This window comes from Chiloscyllium plagiosum, unplaced genomic scaffold (assembly GCF_037043375.1).
Source record: "Chiloscyllium plagiosum isolate Xiang-an unplaced genomic scaffold, Cpla_swu_hap1 HiC_scaffold_5, whole genome shotgun sequence".
NCBI lineage: Eukaryota > Metazoa > Chordata > Chondrichthyes > Orectolobiformes > Hemiscylliidae > Chiloscyllium > Chiloscyllium plagiosum.
Window position 1 is genome coordinate 121463965 of NW_028270143.1, and position 12803 is coordinate 121476767.

The following is a 12803-nucleotide window of genomic DNA, read 5'->3' on the forward strand; positions in this document are numbered from 1 at the left end:
TATCTTTTTCAAACCCAAAGATGTTCAGCCACCTGAGAACCAATCACATCATTGTTGGCAGATAGAAGGTCTTTGTCATTGATAATTGGTCACTGTCCACTGACCAATCAGCTACTTTTTCAGGATGAATCTTCATTTGTACCCACAACCATTGGCTCCAGTTTCATCTGCAAACTAAACTTCAACTACTGCTCGATCAATCAGGTGTGTAAACAGTACTTACAATGATTTTCAGGTCACTTGCTTTTAAAGTCATTGAGCAATCTCTTGATTTTAATACCATTCTTTACTTAATTCAGTCCACAATCAAAAATAAGAAAGAAGAATTAAAAAACACACAGCCTTTACATCAGGCATAGACTGTCTCATATAGATCCAATCACATAAGCACACACCCTGGCACAAGCGCATATACACATTGACACAAATAGTTACACACCAACACACTTACACAGGCATTTTAACAGACTCCCACCCACACACACAATGAAACACAAACACAGACACATGCTCTTACCTTTCTCAGACACACACATATAAACACACGTGCACTGATAAACAGGCAAACCTACAGACAGAAAATCATACGCCGACATGTAATTAGGTATTGTTGCAACTAACTGCCACTTTGTCAATACATGGTCCCAAGCACCCAAAAGAGGAAAGAACAGTTAATGTTTTAGGCAAATGTCTCTGTCCCAGTTATTAATCTGTTTTCTCCAATTCAGTTAACAGATCATTAGCTGCCTGTTTCCAAATGGCACCTATTTCTGGTAGCTTCAGTGTTTTTGCTCTTAAGAGTTGTTTGATGAAGGGAGAGGGGGATGAGGTGAAAGAATTAAGGCCACTCAAAGAAGAGGCAGAATGAGCACCAGGAATAGAGGGAGTGCAACCAAGGTTCACCAGACTGATTACCAGGACGGCCAGTTTGTCATTGAGGAGAGAATGGATTGACTGGGCCTGTATTCACTGGAGTTTAGGAGAATGAGCGGGGATTTCATCAAAACATGTAAATTCCAATAGAAGAGAATAGACTAACGTAGCAATAGTGTTTCTCCTGGTCAAGAGTACAAAATAAAGGAGGCCATGGTCTCAGAATATGGAAAGGCTATTTAGAACATAGAACAGTATAGCACAGAACAGGCCCTTCAGCCCACGATGTTGTGCCGACCACTGATCCTCATGTATGCACCCTCAAATTTCTGTGACCATATGCATGTCGAGGAATCTCTTAAATGTCCCCAATGACCCTGCCTCCACAACTGCTGCTGGCAACGCATTCCATGCTCTCACAACTCTCTGTGTAAAGAACCCGCCTCTGACATCTCCTTTATACTTTCCTCCAAACAGCTTAAAACTATGACCCCTCGTGTTAGTCATTTCTGCCCTGGGAAATAGTCTCTGGCTATCGACTCTATCTATGCCTCTCACTACCTTGTATACCTCAACCAGGTCCCCTCTTCTCCTCCTCTTCTCCAATGAAAAAAGACCGAGCTCAGTCAACCTCTCCTCATAAGATAAGCCCTCCAGTCCAGGCAGCATCCTGGTAAACCTCCTCTGAACCCGCTCCAAAGCATCCACATCTTTCTTATAATAGGGCGACGAGAACTGGACGCAGTATTCCAAGTGCGGTCTAACCAAAGTTTTATAGCGCTGCAACAAGATCTCAAGACTCTGAAACTCAATACCCCTGTTAATGAAAGCCAAAACACCATCTGCTTTCTTAACAACACTGTCCACTTGGGTGGCCATTTTAAGGGATCTATGTACCTGCACACCAAGATCCCTCTGTTCCTCCACACTGCCAAGAATCCTATCCTTAATCCTGTATTCAGCTTTCAAATTCGACCTCCAAAATGCATCACCTCGCATTTATCCAGGTTGAACTCCATCTGCCACCTCTCAGCCCATCTCTGCATCCTGTCAATGTCCCGCTGCAGCCTACAACAGCCCTCTATACTGTCAACGACACCTCCAACCTTTGTGTCATCTGCAAACTTGCTGACCCATCCTTCAATCCCCTCATCCAAGTCATTAATAAAAATTACAAACAATAGAGGTCCAAGGACAGAGCCCTGGGGAACACCACTCACCACAGACTTCCAGGCAGAATATTTTCCTTCTACTACCACTTGCTGTCTTCTGTTGGCCAGCCAATTCTGTATCCAGACAGCTATGTTCCCCTGAATCCCATTCCTCCTGACCTTCTGAATGAGCCTACCATGGGGAACCTTATCAAATGCCTTGCTGAAGTCCATATACACCACATCCACAGCTCGACCCTCATCAACTTTTCTAGTCACACCCTCAAAGAACTCGATAAGGTTTGTGAGGCATGACCTGCCCCTCACAAAGCCGTGTTGACTGCATTTAATCAAGCCATGCTCTTCCAGATGGTCATAAATCCTATCCCTCAGAATCCTTTCTAACACCTTGCAGACGACAGACGTGAGACTGACTGGTCTGTAATTGCCGGGGATTTCCCTATTTCCTTTCTTGAAGAGAGGAATTACATTTGCCTCTCCCCAGTCCTCAGGTACGACTCCAGTGGAGAGTGAGGATGAAAAGATCTTCGCAAGTGGCGAAGCAATTGCATTTCTCGTTTCCCAAAGCAGCTGAGGACAAATCTGGTCCGGGCTTGGCGACTTGTTAATCTTAATGTTTGTCAAAATTTTCAGCACATCAGCTTCCTCAATCTCTATCCATTTCAGCATGCACACCTGCTCTTCAAAGGTTTCATTCACTACAAAGTTCGTTTCTTTCATAAAGACAGAACAAAAAACTCATTTAGGGCTTCCCCTACCACCTCAGACTCCACACACAAGTTCCCTATACTATCCCTGATCGGGCCTACTCTTTCTTTGACCATTCTCTTATTCCTCACATAAGTGTAAAATGCCTTTGTGTTCTCCCTAATCCGTTCTGCCAAGCCTTTCTCGTGCCCCCTCCTGGCTCTCCTCAGACCATTTTTAAGCTCCTTCCTTGCCTGTCTGTAATCCTGTAGAGCTGAGCTTGACCCTAGCTTCCTCCACCTTACGTAAGCTACCTTTTTCCTTTTGACGAGAAGCTCCACCGCTCTCATCATCCAAGGTTCCTTTATCTTACCACTTCTTGCCTGTCTCAGAGGGACATATTTATTCATCACTTGCAACAACTGTTCCTTAAACAGTCTCCACATGTCTATAGTGCCTTTACCATGGAACAATTGCTCCCAATCCATGCTTCCTAACTCATGTCTAATCACATCATAGTTTCCTCTTCCCTAATTAAATATCCTCCCATTTTGCCTAATCCTCTCCTTCTCCATAGCTATGTAGAATGTGAGGCAGTTGTATCGCTATCACCAAAATGTTCTCCCACCACAAGATCTGATACATGCCCCAGCTCATTGCCGAGCACCAAGTCTAGAATGGCCTCTCCTCTCGTCGGCCTGTCAACATACTGAGTTAGGAAACCCTCCTGAACAGACCTTACAAAAACAGCTCCATTCAAATCTTCTGCTCGAAGGAGGTTCCAATCAATATTGGGAAAGTTAAAGTCACCCATTACAACAACCCTACTACATTCACACTTTTCCAAAATCTGCCGAGCTATGCTTTCTTCAATCACCCTGCTGCTTTTGGGGGGCCTGTAGTAAACCCCTAAAGAGGTGACTAATCCCTTGCTGTTCCTAATTTCCACCCATACTGACTCGGTAGGCAGATCTTCCTCGACAATGGAAGCTTCTGTAGCTGTGATACCCTCTCTGATTAGTAGTACTACACCCCCTCCTCTTTTTTCCCCCCTCCCTGTTCTTTTTAAATGCTCTAAACCCTGGAACATCCAGCAACCATTCCTGCCCCTGAGAAACCCATGTCTTTGTTATGGCCACAACATCATAGCACCAGGTACCAGACTAAGATGAAGAGAACTTTCTTCAGACAGTCAGTTCTTCATCACAGAAGGTTGTGGAAGCAAAGTCACTGACTAAGATTAAGAAAGAAATAGATGGACTTCTTGAAACTAAAGGTGTCAAGGGATAAAGGAAAAAAACAGGAATATGCATTAAGATCGAGGATCAATCATGAACAAATTGAATGGTGAACTTACTCCTATTTTCTATGTTACTATTCATGGTGGTTTTTCACATGACCTCCTGTGTCCGACAACCTGTTCCTACCATTATCTGACCACAACATGCATCAGCCCAGTGGTGAAAGATGGCACCTGAAGATTGGCAACTTTGACGTTGGTTGGGTCCAGCGTAGGCAGCAGCGAGGTGGTGGAGAATAGCAGTATTGGTGTCTATGTTGATGATGAGCTGGTTCAGGACTGATGGATTCTCTTTAAGCTCTACCTTTCTATTTGTTTCCTTACTCTTAAATTATTCAAAATGGTGAAGGACCGTAGCGACATTGGAGAAGCTTTTCACTGTATTTTACTATTTTCTCTCACTGTAAAATACATGTGACAATAAATCATTCAATTCAATTCAATTTATATAGCACAGTTAACATAGTGAAACATCCTAGGGCACTCAGTTCATCCTTATTAACAATTGGGAAATAAACAGACTGTACATTTGCTGATATTTTAGAAATAATAATGGAGTCATCGATCAATGGAAGACAAAAGAGGTTTCTTTTTGATGATTTTTGTTCAGAGACCTTCTTAGCACTGGGATCTAGAGATGAAACTTTAAATCCTGGAGAATTAGGAACTTTCATTAACAGTAAAACCTCACTGCTATATTTCAGGGATAAGGTGGAGTTAGTTGATGGAATCTACCTGACAAATACCCACATTCTATTCATAATTGGTGCATTTGTTGCAATAACTGTTCCCCCAACTTGTTTTTCATTAATTCATGGGACATGGGTGTCATTGGCTGGGCTAACATTTATTGACCGTCCCTAGTTGCCTTTGAGAAGGTGGTAGTCAGCTGCCTTCTGGAACGGCAGCTGTCTGTGTGCTCTTGGTAGATCCCACAATAGTGTTCGTGGGTGGGGGAAGCCAGGATTTTGACTTAGCAGCAGTGAAGGAGTGGTGATCTATTTCCAAGTGCCTTCACTGGACATTACTTTGAGTATAGGAGTTGAGACATCATGCTACAGCTGTACAGGACATTGATGAGGCCACTTTTATCATATTGCATGCAATTCTATTGAAGGTGTGAGATTAGAGTCTATCTGTATCCCGATCTTGAATCAGACTGGTTCTGTTTCCAAAGTAGGAATTTATAAAATACAACATGGATTGACTGCCTGCAGATTGTGTACTTTTTGAGCAAAATAGAATGCATCTGCAAATATAATTCTGCAAATGCAAATTCACCCCATAGACTTATGTGTGTGTGTGCCTGCATGAGAGTGAGAGTGTGTGTGCATGTGAATTTGTGCATGGGTGCACATGAGAGAGTGTGTTTGTGCATGCTTGGTTAAGTGTCTGCATGAGTGTAATTGAGTATGAGCCTGTGAGAGGGTGTGTCCTTGCGTGCGAGTGTGGGGAGTGTATATGTGTGAGTATATATGAGAGCTATATATAACCCCCACACTCTCACCTATGCACACTGAGATGTCACCTTTTCATAAAATCTTAAGTTATCTTGAGAATGTGGCTTAAAAGAAGTTCTGGGATTTACATAATAATGAACAGAAACCTGGAACCCATTCAAAAAGATGAAAGACTAAACAGCTATCTAGGTTTGTTCAATATATCATCTCAGTTGCATGACACTGTAATCTTTTGCTATAAATTCTGCTCTTATGAGCAGCTACCTGATGAAGGAGCAGTGCTCCGAAAGCTAGTGCTTCCAAATAAACTTATTGGACTATAACCTGGTGTTGTGTGATTTTTAACTTCTTTCACACTTACAGTGGATGAGTTCTCAGCCCTGACAGCATACGTTTCTCTTAATGAACATTAGGCTCCATGATGCACAGCAACAGGTGTCCATCGTGCCAGGATTCCAAAGAAATCATTTTGAAGTGTTGAGGGCAAGGAGAGTAGAAATAAAATGGGATGTCTTAGTAAAGGCTAATTTACCACATTATATTTGAGCATATTCATGATAAGGCTGGACATACCCTTGTTGTGTGTAATGACCCCAGTGTCCGGGCAGCTCCCTCTGCGTGGATGTGTGACACCAGGTTCCGTTTGCTCTCAAACACTAAAATTAAAGATGAATAACAATGCCTTGTCACTGGGAAGGGTTTAGCTTGGTACTAATGACTGGGACTTTTGAGATATGAAGGAGCAAACAGTGAATCACTGGGAATCTTAAACAATATGCAACCCCAAATAAACTAATGGCTAATCTTCTAGAATATTCTATCCAGCATCAGCCAATTCAGCTTCCAGATAGCTGCCAGGAAAATTGACTTTAAATCAGAGTACACAGCTGGTTTATTTACATGTTGTGTTTCCATTACATGAAGTCACAGTTACAAAATTAAAAATTAAGCACATGATTTTTGTTTTTTAAACAATATTTTAAAAATTAATTACTTGACAGTTTAGGACCATTGCTGGCAAATGCAGCATTTGCAGCCCTCTCTAATGGCCCCTGAATTGAGTGGCTTGCTGGTCCAATTTCAGACAGCAGTTCGGAGGCAACCAGATTACTGTGGGTCTGGTGTCACATGTAGGTCAGACCAAGTAAGGCTGGGAGTTTCCTTCCCTAAAGGGCATTAATGAACCAGATGGGTTTGTTGATAGTTTCGTGGTCACTCATCAGGACAATTTGCAAGACTACCAGTGGAAAGGGAGAACAAAACTTGAGTGGTGCGAGAGGACAGGTTGATTTATTGACTCTTTTAATCTGATTGGTAATGATGACTAACAGGTAAATGCCAAGTTTTGTTTAAATTTTAAAGTGATTGATCAAGACATTACCCTGAGAAATAAAACACAGAATGGCAGTCATCTATGTTGATGAGTTGAAACTGGTGCAGTCTATATACATACTGATTCTATCAGCAAAAAATATACATTTATTAACAAATAAGACCCTGAGTATTCCAAATATTAATTAGATATGATACCTTTTTCATAAAACCATGTAAACTCTGCTTGAAGTCTTGATTTTTCCCCCCAGTGTCCTGCTGTACCATCTGTCGTGGTATTTTCTATATCATCCCCACAATAAATACTAAATTGACTGGTCTGTTGGAGACCCCCACCTGTGACTGACGAAAATTGAATTTATAAACCCTGCGAAAGATTTCATCTGGAAAGTACTAAGGTGCAAGTCAAAGGTGTCAGAGGGAGTAGACAAACCTCCAAATGACTCATTTACCCAGCTCTTCCTGCATGAACCATCCCCTATGTGGTAGAAAATGCTTTGGATTTCAAAACGCACCAAACAAGAGTGGGAGTAAGTCATCCTCGATCCTTGCCAGACACATCCTGGTATTGTCTGTTGGGATCATGCTTTAACCTCTGTCCATTCATGTGGATATGTACATGGATATGTGAATGTCTAGCCATCTGGACTGGCATTGTGGAGGTGGAAGAGACTCAGGCAAACACAGACAATACTGATGAAACTCAGCAGCCTCTGTAGAGAGAAACAGAGTTGACGGAGGAAGAAGTCATATCGGACTCAAAACATTAACTCTGTTTCTCTCCATACAGATGCTACTAGACCTGCTGAGTTTCTCCAGCAATTTGTGTGTTTGTTTCAGAAATCCAGCATCAACAGTTTTTTTGCCATTTTATTTAGGTTTTATAATTTAGACTTTTGCTGTTATTTGAGTGGAATCCCTGGTTATGGTTTGAGGGATACAACTGAAGACACCACCAACTTTGTAGAATTATCATTAAGGTTCAGGATGCAGAAGGATGGAGTTTGGGTGGGACACGAGATGTCATCAGCAGAGGAACCTGTGGGTGTTGGCAGGTCATTTGCATCCATGTTGAATAGCATTGAGGCTAGCTTTTGGTCTTGTGCTGCTCTGATTGACAGTTTTCTTCAGATATTTCTCCTGTGTCCAAGGTGATCTCCATTACAGCTGCTGTGACAGAATGTTTCAAGCACTCTGAGTGGTTTTAGGAGCAGGCTGGTATCATACTTGAGAGTGATTCTAGCTAGGACTTTGTTCTTCCTGGAATAGCTTAAGAACACAGCAAAAATCAGATTCAGAAACCAATCTGTTCATCAAACTGGACTGATCTTCTTTAGCAATTGGTGCCACAACAATCTGAACCTCAGTATTGTCCTGTGTTCTGCAGCAATGTATTCTGCGCCCATCTGACAAACACACATTTTGTAGACACTCAATGTGACAATGTGCACCATAACCGTGCACCCACCCCTAAACTCCCCTCCACTGTCCTCACAACATCATTCTCCCATACACATACTGACTGATAATTGGGTTTGGACAGTGATTATTGCGCCTTCAGGTTTAAGATGTTAATGGAATACGACAATGAACAATCTATAGTAAGAATAATCATCTGGCAGTGAGTGGGTCAAGAGCAAAGCTGGGCCAAAATATTGGAATCAAATGTTGTGGGGGAGATGCAGTGACTGAACAATGTGGGTCCCATCAAAGAGATGGCTCAAGATACATTCCCTCAAAAAGAAAAGGCAGGGCAAACAAATCCAGAGCTTTCTCCATGAAGGAGGAGATATTAAAGAAGAAAAAATGAATTTAGGATAGGTGTCAGGTTCTAAATAATAGAAGCAGGTCATTTAGCCCATCGAGTCCGCACTGATCCTCTGAGCAGCATCCTGCCCAGACTCATCCACCCACTATATTCCCTGTAATCCTGCAATCCCAATGACCAGTCCTTTTAATCTACACATCCCTGGGCACTACGGACAATTTCCCATCGCCTACCCAACTAACCTAAATATCTTTGGACTGTGGGAGGAAACTGGAGCACCCGGAGGAAACCCATGCAAACACAGAGAGAATGTGCAAACTCCACACAGACAGATGCCTGGGGTTGGAACTGAACCTCAGTCCCTGGTGCTGAGAGGCAGCAGTGTTAACCACTGAGACATTGTGCCACCCTAAATACAAGCTGAAAGTTCAGAAGGGAGGTGAGGAAGCAAATAAGAGAAATAAAGCAGGGGGTATGAAGAGATTTTCACATAAATGGAAATCCAAAGTCTTCTCTCCAAAGATCAATAGTATATGGATGCTGAGAGGAGGAGTAATGATGATTAGGGACCATAACGGGATTTACACAAGGAGGCAGACATATTAAATATCTTTATCAGTGAGGCAGAAGCTGCCCAGTCCATGGTGACAGACGAGAAAACTCAGCCATTAAGAAGATTCAAATTTTATAGGTATTTATATTGGATAGGCTATGAGTACCTAAAGTTGACAAGACACTTGGAGCAGATTGGATTCATCCAAGGATATTCAAGGAGGTGAGAGTGAAAATTGCAGAGACACTGGCCATAATTTTTCCATTTTCGCTGGTTTCAAGGGTGGTGCCAAAGGAGACAAGGTCTTTTCCCTGGGGTGGGTGAGTCCAGAACTAGAGGGCATCGGTTCAGGGTGAAAGGGGAAAGACATAAAAGGTGCCTAATGGGAAACTTTTTCACGCAGAGGGTGGTGAGTGTACGAGATGAGCTGCCAGAGGAAGTGGTAGAGGCTGGTACAATTTCAGCATTTAAAAGGCACCTCAATGGGTATATGAATAGGAAGAGCTTGGAAGGATAGGGGCCAAGTGCTGGCAAATGAGACAAGCTTAATTAAGGATATCTGGTTGGCATGGATGACTTGGACCAAAGAGTCTGTTTTTGCACTGTACGTCTCTATGACTTATTACTGAAGAATTGCAAATGTTATGCTTTTGTTCAAAAATGTTTGCAAAGATAAGCCAGTTTAATGTCAGTATTGGGGAAACTTCTAGTTGCTTGAATTAGAATTAAGTCATGTGGAAAAATACAGGATAATTTGAAATCCAGCATGGATTTGTTGAGGATAATGTTGTTGATGTGCTGTACATGGCCTTCTAGAAGGTATTCAGTACAGTGCCACACAACAGACTGGTGAGAAAAATTACAGCTCATGGAGTAAAAGGTTCAATAGCAACATGGATACAAAATTGGATGAGGTACAGGAATGATAAATGGTTAGTTTTGTAGTGAGTTCCTTAGGATTCAGTATTGGGACCCTTATTTTTCCAATATATATGTTTCTAACTGATCTGTAACTTTGTAGACAATTTTAAAGTTTGCAGATGACAAAAAACTGGGAGCATTGAAAACTGAGGATGACACAGAACTTCAAATGGAAATAGACAACTTGATTTGATTTAGTATTGTCAAATGTACCTAGGAACAGTGAAAATGTTTGTTTTGTGTGCATTACAGGCAGATCATACCATACAAAGTGTTTTGGAGTAATAGAACAAAGAATAGGGTGTTGCAACTGCATTAAATTTTAAATTTGAGAGGTCCATTCTTCAATCTAATAACAGCAGGGAAAAAAACTGTTCTTGAATCTTTTGGTACGATCTACACAAACTTTTATACCTCTGCCCAATGAAAGAGGGCTGCAGAGAGTATAACTGGGGCAGGAGGGGTCTTTGAAGATGTTGGTTGTTTTCCTGAGGCAATGCAAAGTATAGACGGAGTCAATAGATGGAAGGCTGGTTTGTACGATCGACTGGGCAGCTTCCACGACTCTCTGTAGTTTCTTGCGGTATCGTGAAGAGCAGTTGTCAAACCACACTGTGATGCATCGAGCTAGAATGCTTTCTGTGGTGTATTTATAAAAATTGATAAGAGTCCTTAGTCTCCTGGAGAAGTAGAGACATCGCTGTGCTTTCTTGACAAGTTGATGGAGCAGAGATAGTGAGGACTGCAGCTGCTGGAAAGTCAGAGTCAATAAGATGTGGAGCTGGAAAAATCACAGCAGGTCAAGCAGCATCAGAGGAGCAAGGAAGTCAATATTTCACATTGCGCAGAGAAATGGCAGATGAAATTCGATTCAGAGAAGTGTGAAGTGATGTACTTTTGCAGAAAGGTCACAGATTCAGTACAAAAGAAAGATGTGACCCTTAATGAGATCTAGGAGCAGAGAAACCTGGGCATACATGTGCATAAGTTATTAAAGGTGGCAGAACAGGAAGCTAGAACTGTTAAGCATACAGTATTCTAAGCTTCATAAAGGTGTATAGAGAACAAAAACGTATACAGGACACTGGCTAGACCTCAGCTGGAGTAACTATGTACAGTCTGGGCATCCCACTTGAGGAGGGATGTGAATGGAGTGGAGAAAGTGCAGAAAAGATTTATAAAAATGGTTCCAAGAATGATGCACTTCAGTTTTGAGAAGAGAGCGGAGATGTTGGGACTGTTTTTCTTGGAGAGAAGGTTCAGAGGGGATCGGTTTTAGAAAGAAATTTTCAAAATCATAGGACCATTGAATTATAGAATCCCTCTGCTGTGTTGCCTAAGATCTTTGGATTGAGTATATTATACAGTCATAGAGATGTACAGCATGGAAACAGACCCTTCGGTCCAACCTGTCCATGCCGACCAGATATCCCAACCCAATCTAGTCCCATCTGCCAGCACCCGGCCCATATCCCTCCAAACCTTTCCTATTCATATTCCCATCCAAATGCCTTTTAAATGTTGCAATTGTACCAGCCTCCACCACTTCCTCTGGCAGCTCATTCCATACACGTACCACCCTCTGCGTGAAAAAGTTGCCCCTGAGGTCTCTTTTATATCTTTCCCCTCTCACCCTAAAACTATGCCCTCTAGTTCTGGACTCCATGACCCCAGGGAAAAGACTTTATCTATTTATCCTATCCATGCCCCTAAACTGTTCCCACTTCTAAGATGATCGAGAACTAAAGAGCACAGACTTAAAACGAAGCAAATGTGAGGTGTGAACAAAATTTGAATGTCTTTTTACAATATATATTAATGATATAGAAGATGGTATTAGTAATAACATTAGCAAGTTTGCTGATGATACTAAGCTGGGTGGCAGGGTGAAACGTGAAGAGGTTGTTAGGAGATTACAGGGTGACCTGGACAGGTTAAGTGAGTGGTCAGATGAATGGCAGATGCAGTTTAATGTGGATAAATGCAGGTACAGCAGGTAGTGAAGGCGGCTAATAGCATGCTGGCCTTCATAACAAGAGGGATTGAGTATAGAAGCAGAGGTTCTTCTGCAGCTGTACAGGGCCCTGGTGAGACCACACCTGGAGTACTGTGTGCAGTTCTGGTCTCCAAATTTGAGGAAAGACATTCTGGCTATTGAGGGAGTGCAGTGTAGGTTCATGAGGTCAATTCCTGGAATGACGGGACTACCTTACACTGAAAGGCTGGAGCGACTGGGCTTGTATACCCTTGAATTTAGATGACAGAGGGGATCTGATTGAGACATATAAGATTATTAAAGGATTGGACACTCTGGAGGCAGGAAACATGTTTCCGCTGATGGATGAGTGCCGAACCAGAGGACACAGCTTAAAAATACAGGGTAGACCAGTTAGAACAAGGATGAGGAGAAACTTTTTCACCCAGAGAATGGTGGCTGTGTGGAATGCTCTGCCTCAGAGGGCAGTGGAGGCCCAGTCCCTGGATTCATTTAAGGAAGAGTTGAATAGAGCTCTCAAGGATAGTGGAATCAAGGGTTATGGAGATAAGGCAGGAACAGGATACTGATTGAGGAAGATCAGCCATGATCATAATGAATGGTGGTGCAGGCTCGAAGGGCAGAATGGCCTACTCCTGCACCTATTGTCTGTGTTTGGAATACACTCCCTCGGAACACTGTGGGGGAGGCAGGTTCAATTGAGGCATTCGAGAGGGCATGAAATGATTACTTGAATTGAAT